Source organism: Mastigoproctus giganteus, chromosome 4 (genome assembly GCF_048544385.1).
Source record: "Mastigoproctus giganteus isolate SK-2022 chromosome 4, ASM4854438v1, whole genome shotgun sequence".
Lineage (NCBI taxonomy): Eukaryota > Metazoa > Arthropoda > Arachnida > Uropygi > Thelyphonidae > Mastigoproctus > Mastigoproctus giganteus.
In genome coordinates this window covers 244,029,550-244,045,785 of record NC_143578.1, presented here as the reverse complement: position 1 = coordinate 244,045,785, position 16,236 = coordinate 244,029,550, and the positions used below count along the sequence as shown (strand labels likewise).

Here is a 16,236-nt window from a genome sequence, read left to right as displayed (position 1 = left end):
AGATAGAATACTTGCTATGATATTTCTCTTTTCCCAGAAGAACTAATTTCAAATCAGAATGACTTTTCGATAGGACTCATCCGACTGGACTACCTAAGGCCGCCGTAGCCTAGTGGTCAGGCGCGCGGGTGCATAAGTACACGTGCCTTGAGTGACCGGGGTTCAAGCCCGTGACTACTGAATACGGTGCTGTTTCTTGTATTCTGTCTATCTTGTGAACTCCTCTAACCGTTTGGTCGTCCCGGAGTATAAACAGAAAATTTATTTATTTTACCTGATTGGACTTTACTGGCTGCACTTACCTGACAATACGAACTTGCCTTCTCCTTCCAAGGATCGGAGTTTTTATTTTCTGTTTCTCCACAGCTCCTAAAGGGGCAGAAATTAGGGCCCCACGAGGCTAACTCTTTTGCAGGTCCCCAGGATTTTTGAGTCTCCTGTGGTACGGGATTGCTGGCATTCACTGCTTTCTCCATATGGAAGTAAGATTATTTTTTTTTATTATTTTATTATTTTATTTTTTTGCTAGCAACCCAAGGACTCATTACTGTCTGTGGGTGCAGGATTTTGCTGGTGCCTGTGGTTCGGCTCCCTAGGTACTGGATCGTAGCATCCACTATTCTTGCACTTAACTAGTGGACTTTGGATTTTTTTTTTTTTTTTTTTTTTTAATGTCATGCCAATGGTCTCCCCCTCTGGCGGTGCCATCTTTCAGCAGAATAATGCGCCATGTCACACCGCCCGGATTGTTCGAGACTGGTTCGCGGAACATGAGGAAGACTTCCAGGTATTGCTCTGGCCTCCAAATTCCCCGGACATCAATCCCATCGAGCATCTATGGTTTGTGTTGGAACAGCAACTCAGATCTGCGGCGTCTCAACCAGACCTTACAGGAATTAAAGGATCTGCTGGTTACGTGTTGGTACCAGTTACCACAAGACACATTTAGAAATCTTGTAGCGTTTTAGAAATCCTCGCCGAGTACGAGCTGTTTTGGCTGTACGTGGAGGACCAACATCATATAATAGTAATAGAGGCATGTGATGCAAGAAAGCAAGTGTATGAGCTTATGTAGCATCAGCCAAAAAAAAAAAAAAATTCACACAACCATTCCCTCTAAATGTTTGTCCAGTTCCTTCTTGAATTTATTTAAGCTATCAACTTCCACAACGACATATGGAAGTTTGTTCCAGCAATTAACCACCAGCTGTCTAAATGCAAATTTCCGTACATCTGTTCTACAACTGTCTTTCCTCAATTTGAATTTATGCCCTCTTAGGGTCGTAAGATGAGGATGGAAGAATCCCACCAGAATTCAGCGTGCTCAACCCATTCAAGGCCTTATACACCTCAATCAGATTACCTCGCAGGTGCCTAGTATCCAGCCGCTGCAATTTTCAGTACTTAAGCCTCTCTTGGTAAGAAGATCCCTTCATTCCCCTCACCAATCTTGTTGCCCTTCTCTGTACACGCTCAAGCAAATCTACATCCTTCCTAAAATAAGGCCTCCAGACCTGTACGCAGTACTCAAGGCGTGGCTGACCTGACCATCGCCTTATACAAAGGGATAATCACCTCCTTTTCCCTGCTAGCAAAATCCCTGTATATCATTGACAAAACCCCATGACCTGCTCTTGCAGCCTGTTGCAAGAGCAGGTCAAGTGTAATACCACACAGTTGGTTCGTTCCTCTGGGGTTACTTCTACCCATATGCAGTACTTTGCATTTGTCAATGTTAAACTTCAGTTACCACTTCTAAGCCCATCTGCCCAAATTTTCTAGATTCTGTATTAGGTAGGTAGTCATAATGTTTTGGCTCATTAGTGTATATACACATGTACAATTATATACAGTAAGGGAACCCCTGGTACAGGATGCCCATCCTGGTCCAGAGGGTGGGAGTTGAAAGTGGGTGGTGAGGTGAGCCACCACGCAAAAGGCGGTAGGGGCCACCCAGTGTGGGATAAGGAGACTCAACCACCCCGGGTGGTAGGAATAAAAGAACATAGGAAAGGAGTTTCTTATGGTGGAATGCTTTTTGCAGCTCTGTCCCACACTGGCCTGGGGATTACTCAAATGGCCATTGTCAGCACCCCACACCATTCCAGCTAGGAAAAGCTACAGCATGGTGTCAGCTTGGATAACCATGAGGGCCTGCATAGCCACTAGTCTGCCCAGTGAAGAGGCTAAGATAGAACATGCAATTAATAATAACTTTCATTCATTCAACATTCACAGAATTTTACTTTTTATAGTTTTTTCTTACACTTTCTATTTTATTTTATATATTAGATTAGATATCGATCGGTGCTTTTCGACAGGTGTGTCTTTTACGTAGAAAAGATATGACTTACTCCATCCTACCTCTACATATTCCGTAGAAAAGCAAGTGCGGGGATTGGAGAGCAAAGCGATCAGGGGGCGAAGCCTCCTAGTATATCATTATTATAAATTAGCCTATATTATTCTGAAGTATGCCCTTCTTCGTCTAACTCGAGCACGTCCATGGACGGAAGTGCTCAACTTATTTTAATAAGTGCAGACGATTAAATATAATAACGCAGTTGAGAGGCGCTCCTATTAACAAGAAAATTTTATAATCACATTTTATAAAAAAAATAGGATTTTGTTATAAATGAATGATGCTTTTATTTAATATTATATTTTATTATTTTTTAATTTTATTTTTATTTGCGTGAGAGTTATGTAGTGTGTTGCATAAAATTAGGTTTATCTAAATTGTGTCTGTAATAAAACAAATATAACAGTAAATGATTTTGCAGGTAATTTAATATAAATAAAAAATTCGCATATGCACGAACATATCAAAAATCAGTAGAAAGTGGGTCACGAGATGTTAATAAGAGCTCAATATCGATCGTTTTACTCGTATTGATATTTCCATATTGATACTTATACTACTATAGCTCCATCCGCGAGCTCAATTTTTCTGAACCATCTGAACACCGAAACGATTGATATTTCAATCGTTGTAGAAAACAAAGTTATAATGTCATTGAAAATAGGGAAACAATTGGCAGTTTAGAAACTCGTTTCAAACCTTTTATTTTGCTGTATACGCTTCATAGCGAATCTTGGAACGTGATCTGAAACAAGGTTCCCTGGAGTGCGTAAAAAAAATAGGTAAAAACGTGCTCACTGCTCTTCCTAGCGGTAGATTTATTTTTCTAATAAACGAGAAAGAGCGCAGGAAACCATGGATTTATGGCTAACGGTATATAAATAACAGGCAGCCATGGTAAATTAATATACATCACCATAGACAGGAAATGTTTCAATTTTTAATAATAAATAGGTTTAGCGTCAGTAATCAGAATACAAAATCTTTGTAATATCAAGTCTGAAAAACTCCCAAACACAGTACCAGGTATATTGGAATTCAACGTCGCTAAGATAACCACAGTTTCTGTTCCCGCAGAAACATTCCAGTAATCTGTTTTAACCACATGTTTATAATAAAACTACAGGGGCTTTCAATCTTGTTTCTATTTGGACAATTATATGCGAAAAATGGTAACATAGATGCCATTACTCTATGTCACGTGTTTTCTACAGACACGACCGACAGTGCCAATGAAGTGGGAGGAAGGGGTGATCTTATCGCTAACCCGCGGGATTACATGCCCCACCCCTTCACCCGTACCAAATGGATGATTCGAAAGCTAATTTGTTCTCTCCAGGCTACGAAGTGTGTTACGATATAAACTGTCGACCTCGTTATCGACAGTTCATTTCCTATGACAAAATAATTTACTTTGTATAACTTTCGATTGTTAATAACTGAATCTAATTGTTATTGAATAATATTTAATAAAATCTACGACACAATAGTACAGAGCATTATGCTCTATGGGGCAGAAACGTGGACAGTGAATAAAAGACAACAGGGAAATTGCTTGAAACAGAAATGGACTACTGGAGAAGAGCAGCAAGGAAATTAAGACTGGAGAAAAGAAGAGATGAACAGATTCGACGAAAGATAGAAGTGAAAACTGATATAATCCAGGTAAATGAAACAAAAAAGCTGAGGTGGTATGGACATTATTATTATTATTAGCCATATGGTGCAAGGAAGCCTGAGACTTACGCTGCACCAGCCAAAAAAAAAAAAAACTCCCGAGTTACCCTGAGAGAGAGAGAGAGAAAATCAGAAGTAGAAAGGAATCACCAAGAAAGAGAAGAATGGTGATATCCAGCTGGCGCCTCCGTAGCCAGGTGGGCAGGAGCAGCAGTGCATAGCACACGCTTCTTGATTAGACCGGGGTTCGAGCCCGTGACCACCGAATACGGAGGATGCGGAAAGGTCAGGGAATGACCACCACATATCCCCGGAGCAATATGGCCTTAGTTGCTAATGCTCCTAAAAAAACAAATAACAACAATAACGATATCCAGCTCAGGACCCTTGGTGTACCAAGCCTATACCCACCAGATGTGAGTCCCTTGGGGTTAAATACCAGAAGAATGGAGAAGGATAGACTTCCAAAAGTGATTATGAATTGGGTGGCCAGAAAGAAGGAAGAGAAGACCAAGGGAGGTGTGGATAGATGTAGTCCGTAAAGGCACGGAAAGGCGAGGACTGAGAGAGGAAGATACAGAAAACAGAACTGTAACGGAAAAGACTAGAACAATAAAAGTTTTTTTAGGTCGAGGAAAACCAATTGCGTAATGGAAAATTCCTAACGAAGAAGATTTAATAAAGTAATCGCTTTCTGAAGAGTAAGGAAAAATTCTCTCACAAATAATTTCCAAATACGAAGAGTGATGAGCGCCTTGCTGACTCATCAAGCTTTGAATTTAATTTCGTTTTTATCGGCAACCTTGAAAACAATCCAGTCGTGTCCATAAGAAGTTTAAACTTCAGAAGTAACTGACTGTCTGCCAATCAGTGATCGGCATTTCCACTGGCGTATTTTAATGGGTGGAGTACTTTATCGAGTGTGCAATTTTAAAGAGCATTATCGTCTCCGCTGCTTGTTACTACGAGGAAAATGTAACGGAACCACTGCGATGTCCGGCCGCAACAAAACTTAGAAAAACGATCGGACCATTCATAGCACGCTTTCAAACCTCTCGTCGCTCGCGCACACAACGACCTCTAGTGTTCATTACCCCGGCGCATGTCGTGACGTCACAATACGAATACCGCCGAAAAACACCGATGGAAATCTGTGGGGAATAGGCGGCTGCTCCGATCTTCCCGTGCGAGTTTGTTCCACGGCTTTTGTGTGGCAGGTTCGTGAGATGGCAGACAATCTTCTCACTCGGTAAGTTAGCGGTGGAGTGCCTCGAAGACTTGCAGGCAGTCGTCAAAGGAATAAGCAGATGATAGAAGAGCAAGAGTGTGTTCAGGTAAGAATTTGTTGCCCAAATATGCGGGTGGGTGGAGACTGACAACTGAAGAGACGAGTTGTCTAAGGGCGATGGCAGGCGCAACAGATACATCCCAAGTACGCGAACACTCGCGGAATCGGGCTGAAGTGACAGCACGCGGGCCGGGGAAGACTACTTTAGATAAAATCTTTCGACGTCAGAACGCATCAGAAATCAGAACGCAAAATGTTTGTTTATGTCGTCTGAAAACTCTCAAACGCCTGGTATGTCGGAGTTCAACATTGCTTGCTAAGTTAAACACAGTTTATATTCATGCAGAAACATTCCAATAAGGTGTTTTAGTCGCATTTTCTGTCTCAATTTCAGGTAATGAACACCTGAAATTAAGGATCGAATCTGAACTAGAGGATACATCTTTCGTTTGGTTGGCGGAATATTGAACGTAATAGATACACTACTATCGCAGACAAAACATTTTTATTCCCCAAGTTTAATTTCTTGCTGTATCACCAGAGACAATCCACACCGTGTTATTCAGTACAACTTGAGAGAATTTTTTGCAACTGATACGCATTTAAAACAACGTCAGAGGCTCACTTCCCCACCTCCCCTGGCTATCTTAAATGGATAGCGTACGCATTTCATATTAAAAAGTGTTGGGGGGAATCTTGAAGTAGCCTCTTTTGATATTTTACCCCATGATTGCGCGTGTACCTTTCGATTTGTGACAAACGAACGCAACTGGGTTGGTATATTTTGACCATATTTTCGTTAAAAATCAGCATAACGCACATTCATATTGCACAAAGTCGTTCTTATAAATTTGACTTCGGTTGTAAATATGTTGTTGTTATAAATAAATCATAATTTTATTAATTTCTACTTTAATAATTAAGGAAAACTCATCTAATTATACAAGTAATGTCCACTATTCATTTTATCATGAAATAATCTGACCGATTTCACTAAATTACGGTATTTATGATATTTTTAGAAACAGATTATTTTTAAAGTCATATTTTTCGTTTTAATATTTTTATAATTATGGTAACTGCTAGGTTTTTCAGAAATATTAAGAACAATCGTTATTTATTTTAATAACTTAATAAGCACATTTACTTATTGAAGTTATATAATTTGTGTAAAACTGCCTACTACTCTGATACGCATTCTGTTTGGGAGCTGGTAGGGTTGTTACAAAAGATTGGGGGGGGGGGGGTTAGTCAATATATTGTAGAAAGGAAATCTTAAATTTCTTGGCATGAATTCCCCCTAGAGTTTCAAAATCGCCAACCACTCATATGCTACGATCTAGAAAATTCGTAGCGAAAAAAAAAGGCAAAATTCGGTTAACACAGGAAGTTACATTGAAACAGGAATATAATTTAATGTAATAAGAAAAAGTACAAAATAAGTGTCATAAATAAAATAAAAAAACACATTAAAAGTTTTCCTCAAGAAATGTCCCCCAGGCCAGATTTACTGCACGTTTCCAAAACTGGCCAGACCCGTCCCTCTTCATAATTACCGATTGGGAAACAAAGCGTATGTTTGATCAAGTTTCTTCAAAGAAATAGTGAATCTACTGGCTTATCTAGCAGACACAAACCGACCTTAAAACACACTTTACACACACACGACACGCTGACGCCTCAATAGCATCATTGTCTTGAAACTACAGGAATCTTGCAACGTTAACTTATTTTAGCTCTTCAATATTTCAGTGACTGCATTCTTTCATTAAAAATGTATTTCGGTCACGTGTTTCTCGACAAAGATGGGAAAGCGGAAAGTAACGTGGGCTTTCGAATGAATATTGACCTACTTATTTCCTGGAATGATCTGAACATTCTTTATTATTACGGGAAATGATCAATGCTCAGCGCGCTCCTAGAAACGGGACAGTTTCTTAGCCGCAGTTAACGTGCAAACACAATGGACCCAAAATAGCTGTTGAACACCCTTTTGGCCCATTTCCTCTAGCTTTACAAACTTCGTTAGAACCTCTCTTCTCAATTTACGACACACCAAAAATAAAACAACAGAAGATGCAAAAATGAATTTTATTTCGCAGCAATTAATTTTTGGTACTAATTAATGCGGACATATACACAATTTATTTCATGAAGTCCACTTCACTCGGGCCATAAACGGAAAATTAATATCGAGATCTCGCAAGGCTGCACGTTTGTCGAAGAGGAAATAAGGTATCAGTGCATTTTATTTAATGTGTGTAGTTTGTCCCGTATTGCAATACGGGACAAACTCGATGTGAAGTGCCTCCATAATAAGCCATGAAACCACGAATTATTAGGTCTATTGACAAACAAACAACATTAGGCTTTGAATTTTAACAGTGCGACATTGTTTGACCACTGCCCAATACATATCCGGAAATGTAATGTTTGGCAGCTCTGTATGCGCAGTGTGTTGTGCAGAGAAGCCATATTTAATTCTCTAGGTCAAATTATTCTAAACAGGAAAACAAACCATGGTGAATCTTTATTCATACGAATCCTTCCGACTCACTGCGTGTATTATACTTCAATAATTAAAACTAACATTGATACATAATTTTAAAGGTTACGTTATGAATGACTTTTTTAAGTATATTCCAGACTGATATTATACAACTACAGATTAGCAATACGTCCAGTTATTTTCGAACTTATGCAATTCAGACTAATTCGACTTTTTTTTAACTCTAAGTATTAATTACTGTTTTTTCTGTGTTTACTGTCCAGGTGCACTGTTATTTTCATCCATTATTTCTACGAGTTTTTAACGAATGATGGATTCTCCTTTTTGGTGCTGCAAATTAAAAACAATTAAAAAACAGATTAAAAACAATTCGTTATTTTGGTCGACTTTCAACCGTTTCAAAAGTGAAATACAGTAATTGTAAACGCAAGCTCTGTACTCATACAGTAAAGACAGAATAATATTGCGTAGAGTTAGCATTCTTTTCTAAAACTATTTAATCCACGTTGAAATAAAACTCCGCTTATTTGCTAGAAAGTTTCACGTAATGATAATGGAGGCATGTGACGCAAGTAAACAAGCGTGTGAGCTTATGTATCATCAACAAAAAAAAAACTCATTTCATCCATCTACTCGCTCCAAATGTTTGTTTATTTCTGTCTTGAATCTATTTAAGTTATAAACTTCTACGACAGATAGAAGCTTGTTCCAGCAATCTACCACCCGCTGGCTAAAGGCAAATTTCCGCACATCCATCCTACAACTCTTTCCTCAATGTGAATTTATGGCCTCTCATGTTTGTAATCTGAGCAAACGGAAGAATCCCACCAGAATTCAACGTAATCAACCCATTCAAGGCCTTATACACCTCAATCAGATCACCTCGCAGGTGCCTAGTCTCCAGATGTTGCAATTTGCAGAACTTTCTTGGTAAGAGGATCCCCCTATTTTCCTCTCACCAGTCTTCCTAAAATGAGGCCTCCAGACCTGTACTCAAGGAGTAGCCTGACCATTGCCTTATATAAAGGGATAATAACCTCCTTTTCCCTACTAGCAAAATTCCTGTATATCTTTGACAATACCCCATGACCTGCTCTGGCAGCCCGTCTGCACAGCTCAGAAAATTTCATATCTGACTGCACAATTACTCCCAGGTCTTTTTCATTTTCTACAACCCTAAGAATAGTAGCACAAAGTTGGTACGTTTCTCTGGGGTTACTTCTACCCATATGCAGTAATTTGCATTTGTCCATGTTAAACTTCAGTGCCACCTCTCAGTCCACCTTCCCAACTTTTCCAAATCCTGTTGCAGCAGCATACTGTCAGTACTGTTATTAACAACCCTGCTAACCTTTGTATCATCTGCAAAGTTTGACATTAAGCTTGATATACCTTCATCAATATCATTGATAAATATACAAAACAACAGTGGGCCCAACACCGAACCCTGGGTGACTCCACTAATAACATTAGTCCACGAAGGGCAGCGCCCATTGATTAACACTGTCTTCTCCCACTCAACCACGTTCTGAAGTAAAGGACAAAAACAGAACTCGGGGGAAACTTTGAGCTATATAATCAATCCCAGATATTAACTGGAACTTGTGGGTTGGTCAATCGCGCACTAGCACGACTTTTATTGGATGATTGTTTTATACGGCAGCATCTGATTGTCAGCAGTGATTATTCGTGCATTAAGAATTTGTAGATAAAGGAACCACTAGGTGGCAGTAATCACAGTGTACTGATGTGGGATTTAGTTAAATAAAAAAAAATCTTTACTGTACAAGAAAGTTACAATATATGCCGGCCAGGGGCTTGACAAGGTTACGGGGTAATATAAAAACATCTATTACAAGTAGATGAGAATTAAACCATGACATTAAAATAAATTGAAACGTGGTATTAAAATATGCTATAGATCAATTAATATCCAAATATATAGTATCTATGAGTATACACATAGTTCTAAGGCAGACAGTACACAAAGGTTTGCACGTACATTTTCTACAAATTAACTACATAGCACACATCTGCTCATAAGTCAGCATATTTCACAGGCGTGCATTAAGTTGGTCTGTATACGGTTTCGCATTTTCTTGTGAAAGAGTTCTTCAGTGTAAATGCGAGGTGCCGTTCTGCTCCTCGTAGTAGATATCAGTCTGAGTCGACATCAGGGACCATACAACAGCGAAACAAATTCGGCCAGCGAACACCTGTAATTGCGATCAGAAGCGACTTTCTACTCCTATCATTAGCAGGTCTCCTATTACGGGAAGTACTTGGTCGTGTAGAAATCTGTCACCGATCTTCAGCCTGTTCCGCTGTAGCTGAAGAAAAGGAGTGGCTCATAGGGATGGAGGTCGAACATGCCACTGACAATACACTGGTGTTCAAAGAAAGTGCATCACCAAGGAATTTCACATTTCTAACCCTTTTTTGCGATGGTATGTTACATTAATGACTACATTACAAATAGAAATATAAAAAAGATATTTATTAATAGTTAAGGAAAAGCTAAATAATATTTGACAGGTGCTCTCAAAATATTCCAACCAGTTTTGGTAAACAAGACAATTATGGTTGAAATGTTATCAGAAGCCCTCAATTTGCTTCAGTTTATCATTTTAAATGGAAAACAAAATGAAAAGTTCACCAGATGCAAACTAATATTTAGTTGAACAGCCTCAGGCCCCGATGACAGCAGCACACCGACGAGGCATTGACAAGATCACTTTCTGAAGATAACTAACTGATAGTTCGTGGTTACAAACACGAATTATGAAGTTCACGAAATCTTTGGTTTCTTTCTGGCAACTGCAGATTCTACACGATGCCAACAGTTCTCTACAGGATTCAGATCCGAGCTATTTCCTAGATAGCTAACAGTTGTAATGGACCGTTCTTCCAACCATTTTTTCACCTATAACAAACGTAAACACATTACTGTCGAACCTCTAAAACAGAAATGAAGCTAAAGTAACTACAGAAGTGCCTACTTACACTTTTCGCCCGATGAGAAGGAGCAAAGTCGTCCTGAAAGACGCAGTTACTTGACAGGTTGAAATTGTGTCTAATTGTTGGCAGCAATTTGCCTTCCAATATAGCCAGGTATCCACTGGGATTTACAGAACCTTTTATTAACTGCAGGTGACCTACTCTGCGATACGAAATGCACCCCCATATCATTTGGCTGGTAGGGAATTTCACTGTAGACACCATACAGTCTCAATGGTATTCTTCACTACACCTACGGCGAATCGTTCGTCTCCCATTAGAGCCATGCAGGTTGAATTTCTTCTCATCCAAGAAAATAACTGACTTCCACTGCTCGGGGGTCCATTTGACATGCTCCTTACACCAAATTAAACGGGCCTTTTTCATTTTTTGTGTGAGGAGGGGCTTCTTAGGACGACGAGCTACAAGTCCATTTTTGAAGAGACATCTGACTGTTACTGCACTTGCTACCACTCCTGTATGTTCTTCCATTCTCGTTTCAGCTCAGACGAAGAAGCTTTACGGTTTTTAAGGCATAAGCGCTTCAAAATGCAGTCCTGTTTTGGCGTAGAGACTCGTTTGCGTCCGGTTCCTTTTTTCCTATCAGTAGAACCAGTATTCTTGAGTTTGGAAAGAAATCTACTCGCTGTCGACTGATTACAAGATACTCTATAAGCAATATGACGGGAAAAACATCCTTCCTCACGTAAAGCAACAATAGCACTCTTTCTTCGTGGCGTCAACTGCAAGTAACTCACCATCTTGATACAAGCAAGGAATGACTGCAACTCTTGCAGAGCGTGCTTATATAGTTGAACAGCTGATGCAATATTACGTCATAACCTACGCGTCGCAATCTTATCTGATGCAATCTTAAGAAATATTGCCATATATTTACGTTATTCGGACGAGAACTGCAATTTTTAGGGGTGATGCACTTTCTTTGAACACCAGTGTATGTCCCAGAAGTCAGGGGAGTTGGTTTTGTCAACCAGCATCTTGATAGTGGTCACAGTTCTCCTCATGCGAATTATTTGAGGCAGCCGTGGGATTTGAAGTTGATAGGCCATGGTGGTGGTCCTCTGTTGGGGAGGGGAAGGCGTTGTTTGTGGGTTTCCCACTTCCGTATCCAATATTTGCTAGCGAGGATAGGTTTCATGAGAAAAGGTGGCGCGGAGGCCGATATTTCAGAGACATTCAGAGCAGTGAAGTACACAACAGTTTGCAGATGTCTGATTGTAGTTTTTGCATCCGTATTATGAAGATGTTGACGGGCAATCCAGCGCATTCTGCTTATCTTGCGTAGAACAGATTCTGTGACAGTTGAACCTAAGCTTCGAGTCGAAAGTTACACCGAGATTTTTGTGTTTAGTTACACTTGGAATAATTGAGCCTTCCAGTGAGGATTGTATGAGTGTGAGACACTTCTTCAGAGAGAAAACCATAATAACAGATTTTTGTGGGTTCAGTTTAAGACCGAAATGGTTGAGATAATTAGAGCTATGATCTTGTTACAGATTTCCCTTGTCGACTCCTGTCGGCTGATGGCGGTATTTCCGTTAAGAACTTTATATCGTCGGCGTAAGTAATTACATCTCTCTGTTGCACACAAACGGAATAAACAGTAAATAATAGTCCCGATAAAACGCCACCTCGTGGCACGCCTGCATTCATGGGTCGGGAATAGGAGTTGCGATGAGTGAGGTGGTTCTATTCCAGGGGAGTGAGTGCAGAAAAACAAAAACGTCACCTTTTATCCGGAAGAAATTGGTCAGCAGATTCAGAAGGGCTGTAATATAATAAAGAGTTCTTCTATTTAGGCTATCAAAAGCAGCTTCAATATCTGCTCTGGACTCAAATTCATTTAGAATTGCCTTTTGGACTGCCAGAAGGTTGGAGACAGTTGATCTATTAGGGAAAACATAATGGAGTTGCTTTGTTGGTTGTGGAAGAAGATGGCGTGTTATGTGCGGAAGAAGGGTTTTTTCCAATAGCTTTAGGAGCGTGGATGCAGTGAATATCGGTCTGTAGTGCTTCGGCTGGCTTGGTACCTGAACTTTTGGTAGTGGGGCGAGAGCGTATTTGCTCAAGATGTCAGTACCATCAGGGCTAAAGGAAAGGGTTTTTACTTTCGTAAAGGTGACTACAGTGGTCTCAGGCAGTTTTTAAATTCCACACAGTGGGATCAACTGATGATGTTACCAACAGCAAATTCGAAATGGGAAGCATTCGATATCAAGCAGCACATGGTAGATATAAGCTAGTCTGTAATCAAGTTACAAAGAAGGTCAGGTAACCGAAGGCAAATTAGGATAAATCTTTGGCAAAGGATACAAATAAAAATAGCAAAGACTTTAATTCTATAAACTCTAGAAGGAAGGGGAAGAATCAGGTTGGTCCACTTGATATCGATGGTTCGACTGTTGATCATCCTGCTCAGATAGCTGAAAAACTGAACGAGTATTTTGAATCTACATTCACACATGAGGAATTCTGTAGGGAAGTGAAGGATAGAAGCTTATTAAATGATTTTATAATAATTGAGAGCAAAGTGGAGAAATTGTTGAAGTTAAATATAAGAAAGGCAGCTGGGTGGATGGGATCTATCCAGTTATATTAAAGGAGGCAGCAAAGGAAGCAAACCCTTAGCCATAATTATGAGAGTTTCCTTGGACTCAGAGAAGGTCCCCACGGACTGGAGATGTGCAAATGTATCCCCAATTCACGAAGGGGGACAGGAGTAATTAGAGACCAGTTAGTTTAACTTCTTAACCCGTTAGTTCTGGGTAAAATAATGGAGTCACTGGCTAAAGATAATGCATAAATGCTGCAGTCTTGTCTAGATTATCCTGCAATCTAGACAAGACTACAGCAATAATTCAGACATACATGGGTTTGTTAAGCGATAATCTTGTTGACAAATTTGATGGGATACTATGATGTGGTTACAAAGGAACTAGATGCAAAAAAATAATTTTGATATCATATACTTGGATTTCAGAAAAGCTTTTGATACTGTTGCACATAGAAGACTACTGTACAAATTGGAGCAGTATGGCTCCAATTTGTACAGTATGGCATGTATGTAGTATAATGCAGTATGGCAGCATTAAGGGAAATTGCTACAATGAATAAAAGGATGGTTGAGTGGGAGAAGACAGACTGGTAATCAATGGGCACTTCTGTGCGTGGACTAATGTTATTAGTGGGGTCCATCAATGTTCTGTTGGGCCTATTTTTGTTTTGTAGATTTATCAATGATATTGAGGTATATCATGCTTAATGTCCAAGTTTGCAGATTGGACATTGAGCAAAGGTTGGCAGGGTTGTTAATGACAATATGCTACTTCAAGTGGATCTAGAATAGTTGGACAGAAGGTCTGAGAAGTGGAAACTGAAGTTTAACATTGACAAATGCAAAGTGCTGCATATGGGTAGCAGTAATCCCAGAGAAACGTACCAAGTGGGTGGTACTATACTCAGGGTGACAGAGAATGAAAAATACCTGGGGTAATTGTGCAGTCGGATATGAAGTTTTCTGAGCAGTGCAGACAGGCTGCCAGAGCAGAATATGGGGTCTTGCCAATGATATACGGGAATTTTGTTAGAAAAGGTGATTGCCATTTGTTTAAGGCGATGATCGGGCCACGCCTTGAGTACTGCGTACAGGTATATAGGCCTCATTTTAGGAAGGACGTTGAGTTGCTACAACGAGTACAGAGAAGGGCAACAAGATTATTGAGGGGAACTAATGGGGTTCTCCTACCAAGAAAGGCTTCAAGTTCTGCAAATTGCAGCATCTGGAGACTAGGCCCCGAGGTGATCTGATTGAGGTGTATAATGCCTTGAATGGTTTGAGCAGGCTCAATGCTGATGGAATTCAGCATTGAGATTACGAAATGCTCAGATTACGAACCTGAGTGGGCATAAATTCAAATTGAGGAAAGACAGTTGCAGAACAGATGTGCGGAAATGTGCCTTTAGCCAGCGGGTAGATTGCTGGAACAAACTTCCATGTGTTGTTGTGGAAGTTGATAGCTTAAGTAAATTCAAGGAAGAACTGGACAAACGTTTAGAGCGAACGGATGAGTGAAATGGGGATTTTTTTTTGCTGATGTATATAAGCTTGCTTTCTTGCATCATATGCCTCTACTAATGCTATTCTGCATGAAAAAGTAACCGCGCAAGTAATAACTCAAATTTGGAACAACAGATGATCTGAATGAAAAAAATCCCAGCGGAAATGTAATATCTGTCAAGACTGCAAGAGGGCGTATTATTAAAATGACTTCTGCACGAGAAAAAAAAAAAATTTAACCGATTAAAAATGACTGTTTCAAAAAAAATTTATTACGAGCGACAGTATTCGGATGTCAGTATTACGCTAGTTACCAGTGGTTTTCAACCTGGGTGCCACATAATTTGGGTTTACGTTACTGAAACATTATTTTTTTAAAATTTATGTATTTTTTTCATTATAAAAAAGGTGTACGGTATCTTTAATTTTGTCACGATCTATTATTGATGTTTATTTAGTACCTCTATATAAAGAATAAAATTATTATATATATATATAATTTGTATTATGAATTGCAATTTTGTTTATAGTTATATTATTGTAATCACTATCGTAATATTTTACATATATATGCAGAGAGAGAAAGAGAGAATGGGATCCAGCAAGCAGAAAATTGAGTAGGGGTGCCACAAAATAAAATAAATTACTTAGGGATGCCGTTATTAAAAAAGATCGAAAACCACTGCGCTAGTACAATATTTACATCATGTTACGAAATTTTTCTGGACTCCTCGAAATTTAAAACATTTTATACCTTTTTTCTTCAAAAAAAAGTTTTTTCCAAGTATTTTTCGTATCCCGCTTTTTCAGGGACTTGACAGTTTGAATCAAGATGAACCCCAAATCCAAGAAAAGCGGTTTCCCCATTCGCAGCAAGAAAGATCATTAGCTTCATTAATCCTTCACCAGGATTCTCTGAACCCTAGGACCGAACCTTGGATTGAATTATGTGAGAAGTGTCGAATCACAAAGTATAGTAGAATATGCTACTACTGATATCAGTTTCCCTAAAAACTAAACCTTCTTTACATAGTCTGTCAGATCTGCTTCATTTATACTGTGGTCACCCTATACTCCATAATGCGACAAAAAATAAATTTGCAGAAAACGCGTAGACATTGAATTTTTAAATTAAGTTCAGTTTAACGCCTATTTTTTGATTCGGGATAACAACGGATTAAAGAAATTTTTTTTTTTTTTCGTTTCCCTTGGGAAGGGAAACAAAACTTTCGGTCTCTCATCCCATTAGAGTTCGCTATAATTGAGATACATCGCAGTAGTTTTGAAGAATCCATTAAAGCACAAATGCGGACTTTCCAATTATT

At 39.3% G+C, this 16,236-nt stretch overlaps 1 protein-coding gene across 2 annotated transcripts in view; it reads left to right on the top strand.

Moving 5' to 3' along the window:
* Positions 1-5,235: 5,235 nt before the first annotated feature.
* Positions 5,236-16,236, top strand: part of LOC150087581 (uncharacterized) — a 317,512-nt gene continuing 306,511 nt past the window's right edge. For both annotated transcript variants that reach the window (XM_090371262.1, XM_090371263.1), the window contains exon 1: positions 5,236-5,373. The gene's annotated coding sequence lies outside the window, so the exon portion shown is untranslated. The remainder of the gene's footprint in view (positions 5,374-16,236) is intronic.